Below are 14,754 nucleotides of genomic sequence, written 5' to 3'. Positions count from 1 at the left end.
CGCCCCTCTTTCTTTTGAGTTATGGGAAGGGGTTTCTTTCGCCGGAAACTCGTCTAGATCTGGGGTTTGGAAAACCCCAGATCCAGACCCCTCTTCGGTTGGGATATCTAGACGAAGAAGTTTTTCTTCGGCTGGAAATCCCAGACGAAGAAGGTGCCTCTTTGTCTGGGGTTTCCAGACAAAGAAGGTTCCTCTTTGCCTGGGAAATCCCAGTAGAAGAGAACTCTGGATCTGAAGTTTTCCAAACCCCAGATCCAAACGAGTTTCCAGCGAAGGAAACCCCTTCGTCAGAACTCAAAAGAAAGAGGAGAGAGAGAGAGAGGGAGAGAGAGAAAAGAGGAGAGAGTGAGAGAGAGATGAAGGAGATGGAAGAGAAGAGAGATGCAAGGAAGTTGGGGAAGAAGATGAAAAATAAAAAATTAAAGGTCGTCAGAAAAAGTCGTCGGCCAGTGACCTTCTCTAGAGAACTCTGATGTGGAAGAAGGTAATGTGGAAATTGTTGAGATGAGATCGACAAAGAGAAAGAAAAGAATTAAATTACACATGAGAGAACTTGGAGGTTCAAAAAATGTTAATATTTTCTTCTAATTATCTTATTAGAAAACATCACTTTGGTCTTTGGGAATAAAATTAATGTGAGAAAGATTGCTCATTACAGTTATAAGGGTGATCTAGGAAAATATGTTTAATTTTACAATAACTAGGCATAACCCGTGCCTTTGGCACGGACGAGGTCGTTTTGAATTAAACTTTGAACCGGTATGAAAAAGAACTGTCCTTACCAGTTAGCAACTCCCTTGTCACATTGATGACAAGTGTCAAGAAATAACAACCAAAACCCAACTATATCAGTAAAAGAAATCAGTCAATGATCGTAAGTATGATATTTAGGTTTGAACTGACAAATAACTTTTAGAATCAAAGATCAAAAAGTGATAAATATTTAAAGGTAACAACCATCAAATTCACATAATTTGTTTTTTCATGCTTTTGGACAACGAACAGTAAAATTATTACAATATAAACTCAAAGTAACAAGTGAATCATCACTGAAATTTTTTACCCGTCATAATAACTTAACCCCAAAAGTTATCTCCTTTTATCTAAAGAAGACTCAAGTCATACAAATCAAAGAACTCTTATGTTTCTTGTTATTGTTTTTTTTCCTTCACTAAACACCAACAACGCATTTGTGATTCTTAGCAGTAAACATATATTTCGAGAGGGATCCACGATGATGAATACGAGTTTATGCTATGAAGAAACCAAATGTAAAGAAAGATGAACTTCAATAATACATATAGTTAAGATTAAGAGTCACCCTTCCTCGTCATTTTTTTTTACTCAAACCAATGAAGAATGAAAGGAGTTTTGCTGAATAATTTGCCTACTAAAACTACTGACATAGAGATTGTAATCCTCTACATTGAAGAAAAACCCGAACATAACTTCAAGGTAGTAAAAGAATATTGCATTAAAACTAACGTTAAACATCAAAAATTATTGCATCATAAAAAAAAGGCAAAATGATGCAAGTACCTGGAAATACAAAATCTAGATTAATTGAGGTTTTTCATCGAACAAATGGAACTCACAATACATGATGTTTCTAAACCGTCCTACCATCGAATACAACAATTAGACTGCTCTCTTAAGATGTGCTTTCTCCTAGACATTCCCGGGTCGGTCCTTTCGCCTTTGATTAGGACGTTTTCGCATTTCATCTAAAAAAGGATCTAAGCTAAATAATGCTTTTCTCTTCCTAAAGCCAAAGAGAAGAGTAAAGTATTCCAATTTTAAGAGCTTAGCTGAGGCCCCTTCCTAATGTAATGTCATGCCCACCAACCAATGCCGAATCCAAGACCTGGCTCACGCTTGAAAGCTAGAGCTAGTCTTCTCCCCACTGACATGTATAACAAAATGCCTAACATAAAATCAAATTAGTTAGTTGTAACTTGGAACGACATATCAAGTGACCAAATATAGTATAATATGAATATCATGCGACCCGAAACAGAGAAGCCTATAAATAACCTCTTGTGTCAAATACTATTGCCATTATAGCATGAATCCTAAATTGAGAAGTGAAACATCAAGTACAAATATCCACTGATAACACAGACAAAATTGTAATTAACTCATTGAATATTTTTCGATTCGCTTACTCCCGACTAACTATGGTTATTCAAAGGATTTGAATTATTTTACTAAATGAAACTATGGTGGTAGTAGTTTTCAGCCTCATGGCGGTAGTGACAATGGCTTTAGTAGTGTACGCATCCAACAAATATGTGGTTATTGTATTGGTGATAGAGTGATTTTTCTGCACACATTGAATAACCAAATTGATGACCTATTGTAGTTATAAACTCTCAATCTTTGAAATCTTAAAACTTATAAACAACATAATTCCTAGTAGTCTTGTTGTTGATGTTTCTGCTGTTGAAATATGTAAAGCAAAAAAAGTTGGAGAAGAAGTAGTATATATATAAATGCTTAATGACCCACAAAGGAGATAAACATAAACCTCACCTTTCCTCCGGGAAGGCTCCATTGGCATTAGTGCAAACATGAGGACAATTAGTGCTCAAGGAACAATTTGCATCGACACCAAGCTGCTTTAGATCCACAACCAAGTCCAATCTCTCTCTCATTTCTGGGACAACATCAAGCACATAACTGTATTAATTCAAATTTAAGAAAGTGGTCAGATTAGATTCTTAATGAAAATATAACTGTTAATTTTCATTCGGAACACACACACACTCTCTTTATGTGTCTTCAATAGGTTAGTGGGCTCGATCCGAAAATAAGAACGACACTTTTAAAAAAGTATCGATTTCTCAATACAAATCCTCTTCTGATTATATCTTTATCTACAAGTTATTAAGTAGAGACACAAAACCTGGCATTTCCACCGACAACAGTAATCGTAGAAGTCAATGGATGCATTGTTGTCTCAGCATTCCCCAAGAAAATCTGACCTTCCTCTTACTTTTTCTCAACAGAAAATTATCCACTGCAACCTTCTACATCGCATTTTTATTCTCTTTGTCATCTTCAACGCATAAGCCAAGTACTTCTAGAGCACAACCAGTAACATTTCTAAAACTTGTTGAGTTCCAGCCTATGTAACATTTCGTCAAACACCTTATGAGTATTATTGTAAAACTTGTTGATTTCCAGCCCCTCTAACATTTTGTCAAACACCTTATCACTATAATTCCATTAAACAGTAATTGAAGAAAAAAACATTAATGGAAGAATAACAAATTAATGGAAGAAAAACACAAAGTGAAGAATGTAAGACACATCTAGAACAATATAAACTTTAGAACACAAAATTACCATATTTAATCAATGAATAATAAAAAGGGCGAACATGAAAGATATAATTGATTCCAATTTGAAAGAGAAAGATGAGATTAACAAATTCAAAGTCATACCTTAATTATGGAGTTTAATTCGTTTGAAAGTGATTGGTAATTGAAGAGAAAAATATAATGATCAGTTGATTCCCGAACTTTGAAAAACAAAAATAAATTAAGTTAGGAACAGGAACTCATGTTAGGGTTTCCACATCTTCCACCATAAAAGATGTTTTTCCTTAGACAAGAACAAGAAATAGTAAAAGAATAAGAAATTTGAAGCACGGAAGAAAATGAAATCATCATAAACCTAGACGAGATTGAGAAATGAAGAGTTGAAGCAAAGTTTTGAAATTGATTGAACACTATCACATTTTGTTCATTTGCTCCAAATTAAGTCCATCATCTTCTTGTATCAGATGTAGAAACCTGGCATGTTGTTCATTTACTCCAAATCAATTGAAATTGATGATGCTGAAGTGAGTTTCTGTGGTAGAGAAGTCGAAGAGAAAGAAACGACAGTGGGAGAGCAACTGATCATGGATGAAGAAGAAGCATCGAGGGGAGGAAAAGGGTTTTGGTTGTCACATTAAGTTTGAAATAAAATCCACATTAAAAGAGGATGGTTGGCACTCGTCAATGTGGCAACCCAAATCAGCATCCAACTCAGCAATAACAACATTAATTTTGTCCTAGTAAGCTTGTCCTAGTCACAACCTTTATGTTTTGTTATATAGATGTCAAGAAAAGACAAAGATTAACTTGTAATTACCTAATCGACCAAAAACATTATGTCATTTCTATTACAACGCCTTTCAAACACTAGTATTTCTATTTCATAAAAAAAAACACTAGTATTTCAAATTTCTGAAATTACTAGACCACCTAACCGAGTTGAACAAATTGTTGGATAAATGGCTTCCAAAGCCGTCAGGTCCGATAGTCCCACTTGAGGAGAATAGTCGGTCTGACCAAGTCGGGTCGGGTCGGGTTTGGGAGTTCTGGAATTTGGGGGAATTTAGAATAAAATAAATACTTTTTGGTATTTATTATTTCTGAAACTCTATTATTTGTTTTCTTATAGAACAAGTAACGGATATCCTCAAATCCCACAACTTCCTTATTCTTCTCCACGTTTCCTGGGAAACCCTAATAGGGTTTACTTGGTCTATAAATAAGACCTAAACCAGAATAGCAAAACGTACAACTACTAAGAGGGTTCATCTTCTACTAAATATTGAAGCCGATTTTCTACTTCTCCAATATCATCTTCTTCAGTGCAGTGGAAGGTGATAGATGTGGTAAATCCTTGGGAAGTGTTCGGAATCATACAATTTGCACCCAGGTTGTACCGAAATCACTTTCAAGGCAGTGGCCTCCATACCATGACACATCAAACTCCGTTTTTGGTTTTTCCGAGTGATAATACTTTCATTGATCCAACCCTATATTTCCAACAATTTGAAAGTGATTTTTTTGATCAATGGAAGTTATTTATGGAGGTTTCACTACAAGATCGTTGCTTGGTGAAGGTGATAATACATAGCCTATGGTGATATCCAGTTCCGCCATGAATATGTAACCACGTGAAAGATCTTGGATCATATTGTATCTGAGTGAAAGTAGAGAAAGAAAATAGAGAGAGAAAGTAATATCCTTTTCTTCTATAGGAAGTTAGAGAGAGTTAAGAGAGAGAACAGGAACTAAATCAACTCGGTTTCTAAATTCCCATCAACTCGTGTTGGAGAAGAATAAGAAACCGTCAAATCGTATCCCTTCATCCTTCCTCAGCTACTGCTATTGATGAAGTTGAAGTATTAACAAGCAAGGAATCCACAAAGAAGAAAAGTGATATCAAATTCAGAGTATAAAACCACTCAACTATCATTAGCAAAGAAAGACCGAGAGAGATGTTGCCGTATCTACCAGAAGAAATCATCGACGAGATTATCTTGAGGTTTCCGGTGGAACTTCTAGTTCGATTCAGGTGAGTATGAAAATTCTGGTTTAATCTTTGTACAAACCTTAGTTTTGTCCAAAAGCAACTAAGCTTCTCAGTCTTATCCTTAGGGATAAACCTTACTGCCCCATCTCTATTGATTCATATAATCAGTTAGATACGGGCTTACACACTTTTGGATGCCCTGTTAATATGGTTGTTTCTTGTGATGGGTTAATTTCATCATCACAATTCACAAAGTTTATGGTGATATTTACAAACCCATCTAGCAATCAACACAAATAATTCCATCAACACTAGCATCAGGGGTCTTTGGATTTCAAGATATGTCTACATTAAATGGATTTGGTTAGGATCATAACATTGATGAGAATTGGTAAGAATGGAGAAATTTTCAACTCAAATCTCTGTAGTTCTAGTCTATTTTACCTCTCTTTGTTGTTGGTGGTGGTGGCTCGAAAGGAATGTTTTCTTAACCTCATCTGCCACTATGTAAGACTTCTATATAGTTTTGACAGGCGTTGTAATATCTGAGTTTGGATAGTTATCTGTTGGAAGTTTGTGTATTGGTGTCATAAGCATGAACATATAGTTTGTCAACAATAATAGTTGTGTTGCAAAAGGTTAGTATACCATACCCTAAATATGCAACTGTTATGTGTTGGTTCCATGAAATAGCATATCTAAGTGATAGTTTTGTCACCATTGTTGCTGACATTGAGAGGAACATATCAAAGAGATAGTTATGTCACCTATTGTTTCTGACATTGTAAGTAGTTGTTACAACATTGTCAATTGTGGTGAAAGCTTTATATTGTGTTTACAACATTGACCTTTCCTTTTCCTTGCCCGTTGAGAGAATGGCCTAGGAAAACTCAGGGTCTCTGTTGGGAGTGTTTTGGGAGTGTTTTTGGCTTGCTTCGTTTGTGTTTTTCTTGTTAGAATACTTTGGCAAGATAGTGGTCTAACAACTAAAGGAAAGCGGGGTTCGAGACGATGAACTTTGAAATCCTAACCGAGAAGGAATCAAAGCTGGATATCTGAATTGAGAGTGTTGGGGAACTCTCTTGAAGCCAGGCTTGCTATCTCAAGGTACCTCGTTCCATTTAATATTGGTTAAAGTAATGTGAATATTTTCTAATATGTGCTAGCAATTCTTGAAGTTGTGCATGACAAGATCACTAGTCTTGTCATATCCTTTTGATGTGTGACATGGCAAATCAGGACATGTTAACTATGCTTCTCAAGATGAATGGACTCATTAGTGTAGATGATCTTGATGATCACACTAGATATCCTGTCTCTATATACGCTAGAACATGTTGATTATGTTTATATTGAGAATCAGAAAACATGTGAACATAATAGTGTAGACGATCTTGATGATCACACTAAATGACATGTTTCTGTAACACCTAAACATGTTATTTCACCTTGTATACGTGTCACAACTAGAACAACATAGAATTGTTAGAACTAGTGCATTCAGAGACTTAGCTGACATCAAGAACTGCTTAGCAAAGAAGAGAGGTAAAAAGTACTTCATAGATGGTTACTATAGGTACACGAGAGATTACCTCCTTGGGCTTAAGATGTAGCAAAAGAGACGTTTTTGAAATATAAGGTTGAAATAGACAACCAACTGGACATGAATTTAGAAAAGGGTCCAGATCAGATAGGGGTGGTGAGTATAACCCTTACATCCTTAATACTTTCTGTGAGGAACATTGGATAAATTCATGAACTTAGTGCCCCTTATACGCCACAACAAAATGGTGAATCTGAAAGGAATAAGATGACACTTAAGAACACGAAGAAATCCATGATGTTAGGTGGGACTACCAGAGGACCTGTGGGGGAAGGCGAATATATCCGTCTTCCATGTGTTGAACATGGTACCCCGTGAAGGTGTTAGACAAAACACCCTTGAATTCTGGAAGGGTTTCACACCTAACCTGAAATTTTAAGAGTGTGGGGGTGTTTAACAAAAATGGGTAGACCTGACTTTGGAAAGTCACTGTTGGACCAAAACTGTTGATTATGGTTTTGTTGGTTATGTTCATAATAGTGTTGCATATAGATTCATGTTAGACGATAATGTTATGATAGAATCTAGAGATGCTGAATGTTTTGAGCATGTGTTTCCTTTGAAACTGTCGGTTGAGAATGTTCCCTTGCATGATAAGTCACTTAGTAGCATACTTTTCCATGTTGAGATGCCGAATAGTATGCCCTCCCTCTAGTTATGTCATTGATAACACCTTAGACGGAACAGAACTTGCGAAACGTAAGAGACGTAGGATAGAGAAAAACTTTGCTGACTTTTTCACCGTTATTCTAGCTAGAGGTGTAGACTGGCTGGATGATCAGTTTGTGTCTAGTTTCTTAATTGAGACTGACCCAAGACTTATCATAAGACCATAACTTCAGTAGATGAACGCACGTGAAAAGAGGTTATGAAAAGTAAGCTAGACTCTATCATGTGTCCCTGACTCCATCACTGCTTTTCTGTCTACAAGTTTAGTCTGGTTAAATGATCAGTTTGTGTCTAGTTTTAATTGAGACTGACCCAAAGACTTATCATGAGGCCATGACTTCAGTAGATTAAAGCTTGTGGAAAGAGGCCATGAAGAGTAAGCTAGACTCTATCTTAGTTAATCACACTTGGGAACTGGCTGACTTACCTAAGGGTGTAAATCCATTAGTAGTAAATGGTTGTTTAAGAGAAAGCTAAGGCTAGTCAGGACCATAGAAACGTATAAAGCTTGACTTGTGAATAGAGGCTTTACATGGAGTGAAGGACTTAACTACTTCGGTACTTACTCTCCTACGACTAAAGTCACAACTGTTAGCTCACTTTTATCTTGGTTGTCTTGAATGATTTAGTGATCCAGCAAGTGGATGTCAAGACAACCTTCTTAACTAGAGACCTAACTAGGAAACCTACATGTTTCAACTTGAGAGGTTTGTGGTCATTGGTCAAGGGAGTAAGGTACGTAGACTAAAGAAGTCCTCACATGGTCTGGAACAAACACCCAGGGTCTGGCATGAGAAATTTGACTAACCCTATTGAGTAATAGTTTTACTGTAAATAACTTTGAATCGTGTGTTTATTCTAAACATTATATTTATGGGTATGTGACAATATGGATATCGGTTGATGAGATGTCTATTTCTCGTGCTAATGAGACTTGATGAGACCATAGATAAGTATAAAACCAAACTATGATCAGAGGTTTTACACAGGAAGACAGACTTGACTACTTCGACACTTACTCTCTAGTGACCAAAATTACTACGAGAAGATCTCTCATTATGTTGGTTGCCTTACATGACGTAGTAATACATCAAAGGGATGTAAAGACAGCCTCCCTGAATGAAGATCTAGATGAGGAGATTCATGTGTTTATAAGTCTCACCCCGAGGGATTTGTGATCCCTGGTCAGGAGAGTAAGGTGTGTAGACTGAAGAAGTCTCTCTATGGTCTATAACAGGCACCTGAGAAATGGTATGAGAAACTCGATGATACCATTCCAAGCAATGACTTCACTGTGAATAAACTCAAACTCGTGTGTATATTTAATACAGTGACAGTCCAGATATGTCATCATTTGTGTGTGTGTGTGTGTTGATGACATGCTTATCTTTGGTGCCAGTATAAATTATGTGAATGAGGTCAAGACCTTTCTGACATCTAAATTTGAGATAGGGGACTTAATAGAGAAAAATGACTTTCTTGAGGTTAAGTTTAAGAGAAACCCAAATGTCATCTCTCTAAGTCTATCTCATTGTGTTGAACAGATATTGAGAAAGTTCAACTTGTTTAATGTGACACATGCGAGAACTGCATTTGACCTTGACATAGCTCTTGTTAATAATGAATATTGCTTTTCTCAACTAGAGTATGCTAAGATCATGAGAAATGTGATGTTCTTTGTGAATTAAACTTAACCTGATTTTGTCATTGCGGTTAACAGACTCACTAGATATACTCATAACCTTAGTAAGGAACTCTAAAATGTTCTTCATCGCTTGCTTAAGTACTTGAGAGGCATTATTAACCTATGTTTGCAGTAAAGTAATTTTCTGCAGCTTTGTAAGGTTATTGTGATGCTAACTGAGTAATTAACAATGATGAAGTTTGTTCAAGCTAGTGGTTATAATTTTATCCTTGGTGGAGGTGTTGTGTTATTGAAGTCTTGCAAAACTGACATATACAACGCGCTGTACTATGGAGTCTGGATTTATTGCTTTGACTTGGTAGGTCAGGATGTTTAGTGTTTAAGAAGTCTTTTTAGGAAGACGTGTCACAGTGGGGGAAGGAGATGACGTTGGATTTCCTTTCATAGTAACTCACAAGAGGCCATTGTGATATCAGAGGATAACGTGTACAATGGCGAAATGCTGAAGAATTGTGCGATAGCTTTGGAGGATGTGTGGTCTGCGCATAAATTGGCAGACCCATTTCCTAAAGGCTTCACGAGGAGATTGATTCTCGAGACGTCGAGATAGATGAGATAAAGCTTGTGTGGCTGATCCCTTACTCCAATAGCGTGGAGCAGTGCTAGTTGAGTATAGAGCACAACAGAGCTTTGCTGAGCAGGTCAGAGTTGGACCTAAGGTTGAGCATGAAGCTCTTAATGCATTCATATCCCTTCGTGGTGGTCCTATTGAGACGGACTTGATGATTGCACCGACTGATGAATGTGTTCATATCCTTCAAGGCAGTCCTAATGAGACCGACTTGATGGACACATAGTAGCCGATGAAGTGAGGTTGAACTTGTGAAAGTTCTTAATGCATTTGTAGCCCTTTGTGGTGGTCCTATTGAGATGGACTTGATGAATGCACCGACGACTGATGCATCCATCACCAGGACTGGTGGTCCTACTGAGACGGACTGTCTGGGTGTTCAGTTGCTGATGACGACGAGGATGAACTTACCAAAGTTCTTAATGATTTCCTGACCCATGTGAAGGGTCAACGTCTACGTTGAGGTAGACTTAAAGAAATCACCTGCGTGAGCCCGAGGGTGGAAGGCCGCCTTCTATGGAAGACATACAGCAGTCTTCTTAAAAACTCATTAGACCCAAGGTATGTTCAGGGCCTACTAAATGAACATGAACGAATCGCGGAGAACGTAGAAAGTCACCAGGTATCGTATGTGCTGTGAGGGTCTCAACTAAGAATCTCCAAGTTCAAGAGTAATTTCACTTGGTTGCTTTATTCTTGTTGTTGCCTCACTTCACTATGTGTCAATTCAAATCGAAAGATATTGAACACTTAAGTACATGTCCCACTTAGGCTCGGTATTTAGAAGTCTTTGTAATCCTTTAGTGGGGGATTGTTGGATAAATGGCTTCCAAAGCCGTCAGGTCCGATAGTCCCACTTGAGGAGAATAGTCGGTCTGACCAAGTCGGGTCGGGTCGGGTTTGGGAGTTCTGGAATTTGGGGGAATTTAGAATAAAATAAATACTTTTTGGTATTTATTATTTCTGAAACTCTATTATTTGTTTTCTTATAGAACAAGTAACGGATATCCTCAAATCCCACAACTTCCTTATTCTTCTCCACGTTTCCTGGGAAACCCTAATAGGGTTTACTTGGTCTATAAATAAGACCTAAACCAGAATAGCAAAACGTACAACTACTAAGAGGGTTCATCTTCTACTAAATATTGAAGCCGATTTTCTACTTCTCCAATATCATCTTCTTCAGTGCAGTGGAAGGTGATAGATGTGGTAAATCCTTGGGAAGTGTTCGGAATCATACAATTTGCACCCAGGTTGTACCGAAATCACTTTCAAGGCAGTGGCCTCCATACCATGACACATCAAACTCCGTTTTTGGTTTTTCCGAGTGATAATACTTTCATTGATCCAACCCTATATTTCCAACACAAATAGTAGCCCCAATTACCCCAACAGTAAACATGTACAAAAGTTTATCTTTTTCGTGCATTCAGACCCCTTTTTGTTGGGCGAAGTAGCATCATTGCAACTGTAATAGCTAAAAAACAACACTTAAGGTTCTAAGGTCTAAGGAATGGATGCGTCCAATATCATTTGCTCATTATAAATTGGGCTTCCCATATAGTAAGAAGTAATATGGAGTAGCTTCACCTATTGTAACCATGGGAGTATCTAAAGGCCCTCCTGTTACTACTAAAGGTGCTCCGGTTACACATGAAACTCCACAACTAACAGTCCGGAGAACTAAACAACAATGGTTACCATATTGTTTTTGATAAGAGATGTTCGTGTTTTATTAGAGTGAACTTGCGTATTATTTAATAATCGGAATATCACATGCATAATGTTTTATAACATTAGGTTTCTTCTTAAAGAATTAAAGAGAGAGTTTGAAGTACAAATACCAGGACATATAGTTCACCTTCTAAGTGTATCCGTTATTAATTCGTAGCTAGCTATACGTATAAAACCAAAGGATCCAATTCCATTGTTGAACCAACTGCTGCTGTCAGTTAGACAAAGGATGCAATTACTTTAGTGAGCTAGTAAAAAACCTAATAAAACAAAAGAGTATATACAAATAGAATAAGGTTGGAATTAAACATCCAATTTCATTATATGCTCATGTATTTTAATTCTTAATGGAGAAGCTTAAGTGCTTTAACCAAAGTAGCCCTAAATGGCTAAATCTAACAAAATCTAGTTTTACATCTTGTTTATTTAAGTAAACACTTTTAAATAACTCCCACCCTTGTTTACTAACTGAGTGAGGATCCTTAAGAACTTGATCATCAAGTGAATATTGTTCTATTAAAGAACTCTTTTCTAGTCTTATTTTATGCCCTAAATATTTCAACTTTAACTCTTTTGCTAGCTCACTAAAGTAATTAGCAAGCCAATCCATTCCTGGTCCAAAGGGAATTATCTGAATTAATACTGCATTAGTAGGTAGATAGACAAGATTAGTTAAACCAGCTCCATGAACTCCCACCATAACATCACCTCAATTCACTATTTCCACAGATTTTCGTCACGGGGATCCTCAACCACTACCATATCCCAAACTTTCAGCCATTTTAACTATCTCACCTTCATTCACAAACTTTCGAGTCCTTTTACGCGAAACAAGTAGAAGTCTTGGTTTCTTCTTGTTGTGTTTTTTAATATCTCTAAGCTTTATAGCCATAGAGGCATAGATTTCTCTAAGAAAAATGAAGTTCTTAAGAACTTACTAAAATCAGTCATTGAGTAACCTTTAGGTGGTTTTAATGGATCTATTCCAAATTCTTTGTGATGAGTTAGACCTAATAGAACTCTTGGGTAACAATGCACATTGTCTTCTTTGTCGATATCAATTATCCGGTACTTAGATAGTTGTTTTAGGATTAGTTCATATTTCTTTAACCAAGAAGGTCTATAGATATTGGTTATGAGGAATTGAACTTCTTGGTTGAATTGATGAGAAGTGACAAAAAGTGGCGAAATCTTGGAAATGGTTAGAAGAGTAACCAGTAACCGAAAAAACTACCGCCGGGATGTTATGGCTATGAGTGCAATGAAGAGTTTGTGTGTTCTTTTCGGAAAATGGTTTTACCTATTGCTTGCCATTGCCGCTTTATCTTCTTTTCGAGCGTAGGGTTTAATCCTCTCCATGACTCATTTGTTGTGAAATATCCATTTTCATGAGAATTGTAAAGTAACGATATCGGGGAGAAGAAGTAGCTTTTGCACTCATATATTTGCTGCTTGAATGTCGAAAATTTTGAAACTTACGTGGATAATCTTGGTGTGCTGGTTTAGAAGACATGCTCAAAGATATGAAAAGGAAGGTGTGCTTACAACTTTGAAATTTTGTTTTCGTTTTTGCTTCTAGAGCAAAATTTATCACAAAACATGCAAACATCTTATTGAAGTGTCTGCTGATTATTACTTGCATCTTTGTTTTACTTGTGCTTGGTTTTAGGACGATATACTACCCAAGTTGATGACATCCACCGGGTCATACGACGATCTTTTCAGGAAGGAGATAGCAAAATATGATAATGAGGATATTGGTCAAAATATTGAGGCACAATAACAATTATTAATAAAGATTCAGGTAATGGTTTTCCTTATACATCTTCATTTTCACTACTTGCTAACTCGCTAGTAACTTTACGTTCTTTAAGCGAGAAATGTCTCTTACAGCTTGAGCCTTTCTTTTTATTGACCACGAATTGGTGTTATAAAACAGCATGATTTGCTTGTGAAGTTCTCTGTACAACTCTGTTGCTGACATGATCTTTTTTTCCTACAGGCTCAAAATGATGAATTTGCTGCTGTATTTAGTCTTGACGATTACAAAGGTTCGTACACAATTTACTATTGCTACTTATGAGTTGAGTCTGTTGTCATTTTCAATACCTTCGCGTATGAACATCCCTAAAATATTCATAAGAACATGCCTCTATTGCCATCAATACCTCTGATTTTATCAGATGTTGAGAACTTGACACAAAAAGGTCTTAACGTGGGATGATTTGCATTGGGAGTTTGAGACTGAAGTCTGAAACTGTGCCCGCAATAATTGCACGAATCAAAGTACTGAACTCTATATTAGGACGGGTTTAGATTATCTCAGAAGGAATTTTGAACGCCTTTTTTGGTTTCTTGAACAGGATGCAATATCGAACATTAAACAACAATGTAGTGATTTTGTCATGACAAGAAACATCCAATGCAAAGAAATGATGGAAGATGTTCAGAGACAAATTTCAGGTCTCAGCTTCCAAGATAATAAAAACGACAGTTACTCTTCAGTTAGGAGTCAACCACAGTCGACGCCAAGAAGTATGCTGCCCGGTTCTCAGATTCCACATGGCGGCCACCAAGTGCCTTACTATCATAAAACCATGGAGCACACATCAGCGCCTGGATATTCTCACCCTCCTCCCCCATATACAACTCCTTAGCAACAACCACCTCCTTACCATTTACCCGCTACTAGTGGCCCAAATCCACCTCAACAAGCTCAACAAACACAAGCCGAGTATGGCCAGCACGCTTATCCCGGATGGACGGGCCCGTACTACAACAATCCCACATGGACAACAATCTGGATCACATCACCACCACCATATAGTATTCCTGGCCCGTATCCTCCTCATCAAGGTGGCGGTGATGGTGGCTACTACAAGCGCCAATAGGTACACGATAATAGAAACTACATCAAGAATGTAATATCTAGGTCCTCTCTACTCATTGCCAATTGTTTTTGAGTTGGGTGTCCACAAACTTAACATGTTTCGGGAGTTCAAAATGCTAACCCAAGTTTTATTTCCTCTTTGTTATGAAATTCAGTACTTCTAGACTGAACTTAGGTATTGATTGCTAGAGTTGCAATCTGTCTTTAATTTGTATCTAACAGGCCTTTTCTTACACTGAGGTTGAGTACAGGTTGGCCTCTATTACGAG

At 37.2% G+C, this 14,754-nt stretch overlaps 3 long non-coding RNA genes and 1 pseudogene across 3 annotated transcripts; 1 reads left to right on the top strand and 3 right to left on the bottom strand.

The window, feature by feature from the left end:
- Nucleotides 1–1,456: 1,456 nt before the first annotated feature.
- Nucleotides 1,457–2,656, bottom strand: LOC147563554 (uncharacterized). Its single transcript, XR_015224688.1, has 2 exons — nucleotides 2,533–2,656; nucleotides 1,457–1,924 (listed from the first exon to the last, which is right to left on the bottom strand). It is a non-coding gene; the product is annotated as an uncharacterized LOC147563554 (long non-coding RNA).
- A 476-nt stretch (nucleotides 2,657–3,132) lies between these two features.
- Nucleotides 3,133–4,045, bottom strand: LOC147563553 (uncharacterized). Its single transcript, XR_015224679.1, has 3 exons — nucleotides 3,679–4,045; nucleotides 3,447–3,523; nucleotides 3,133–3,217 (listed from the first exon to the last, which is right to left on the bottom strand). It is a non-coding gene; the product is annotated as an uncharacterized LOC147563553 (long non-coding RNA).
- A 7,894-nt stretch (nucleotides 4,046–11,939) lies between these two features.
- Nucleotides 11,940–12,954, bottom strand: LOC147563552 (alpha-1,3-arabinosyltransferase XAT2 pseudogene; annotated as a pseudogene).
- Nucleotides 12,955–13,344: 390 nt separating this feature from the next.
- LOC147563551 (uncharacterized) lies at nucleotides 13,345–14,022 on the top strand. Its single transcript, XR_015224668.1, has 3 exons — nucleotides 13,345–13,399; nucleotides 13,598–13,646; nucleotides 13,959–14,022. It is a non-coding gene; the product is annotated as an uncharacterized LOC147563551 (long non-coding RNA).
- Nucleotides 14,023–14,754: the final 732 nt, after the last annotated feature.

Source organism: Eschscholzia californica, unplaced genomic scaffold, assembly GCF_041429995.1.
Source record: "Eschscholzia californica isolate CP2 unplaced genomic scaffold, dmEscCali1.0.p SCAF_1, whole genome shotgun sequence".
NCBI lineage: Eukaryota > Viridiplantae > Streptophyta > Magnoliopsida > Ranunculales > Papaveraceae > Eschscholzia > Eschscholzia californica.
The sequence above is the reverse complement of the archived record's forward strand: the minus strand, read 5'-3'. Positions and strand labels throughout refer to the sequence as shown.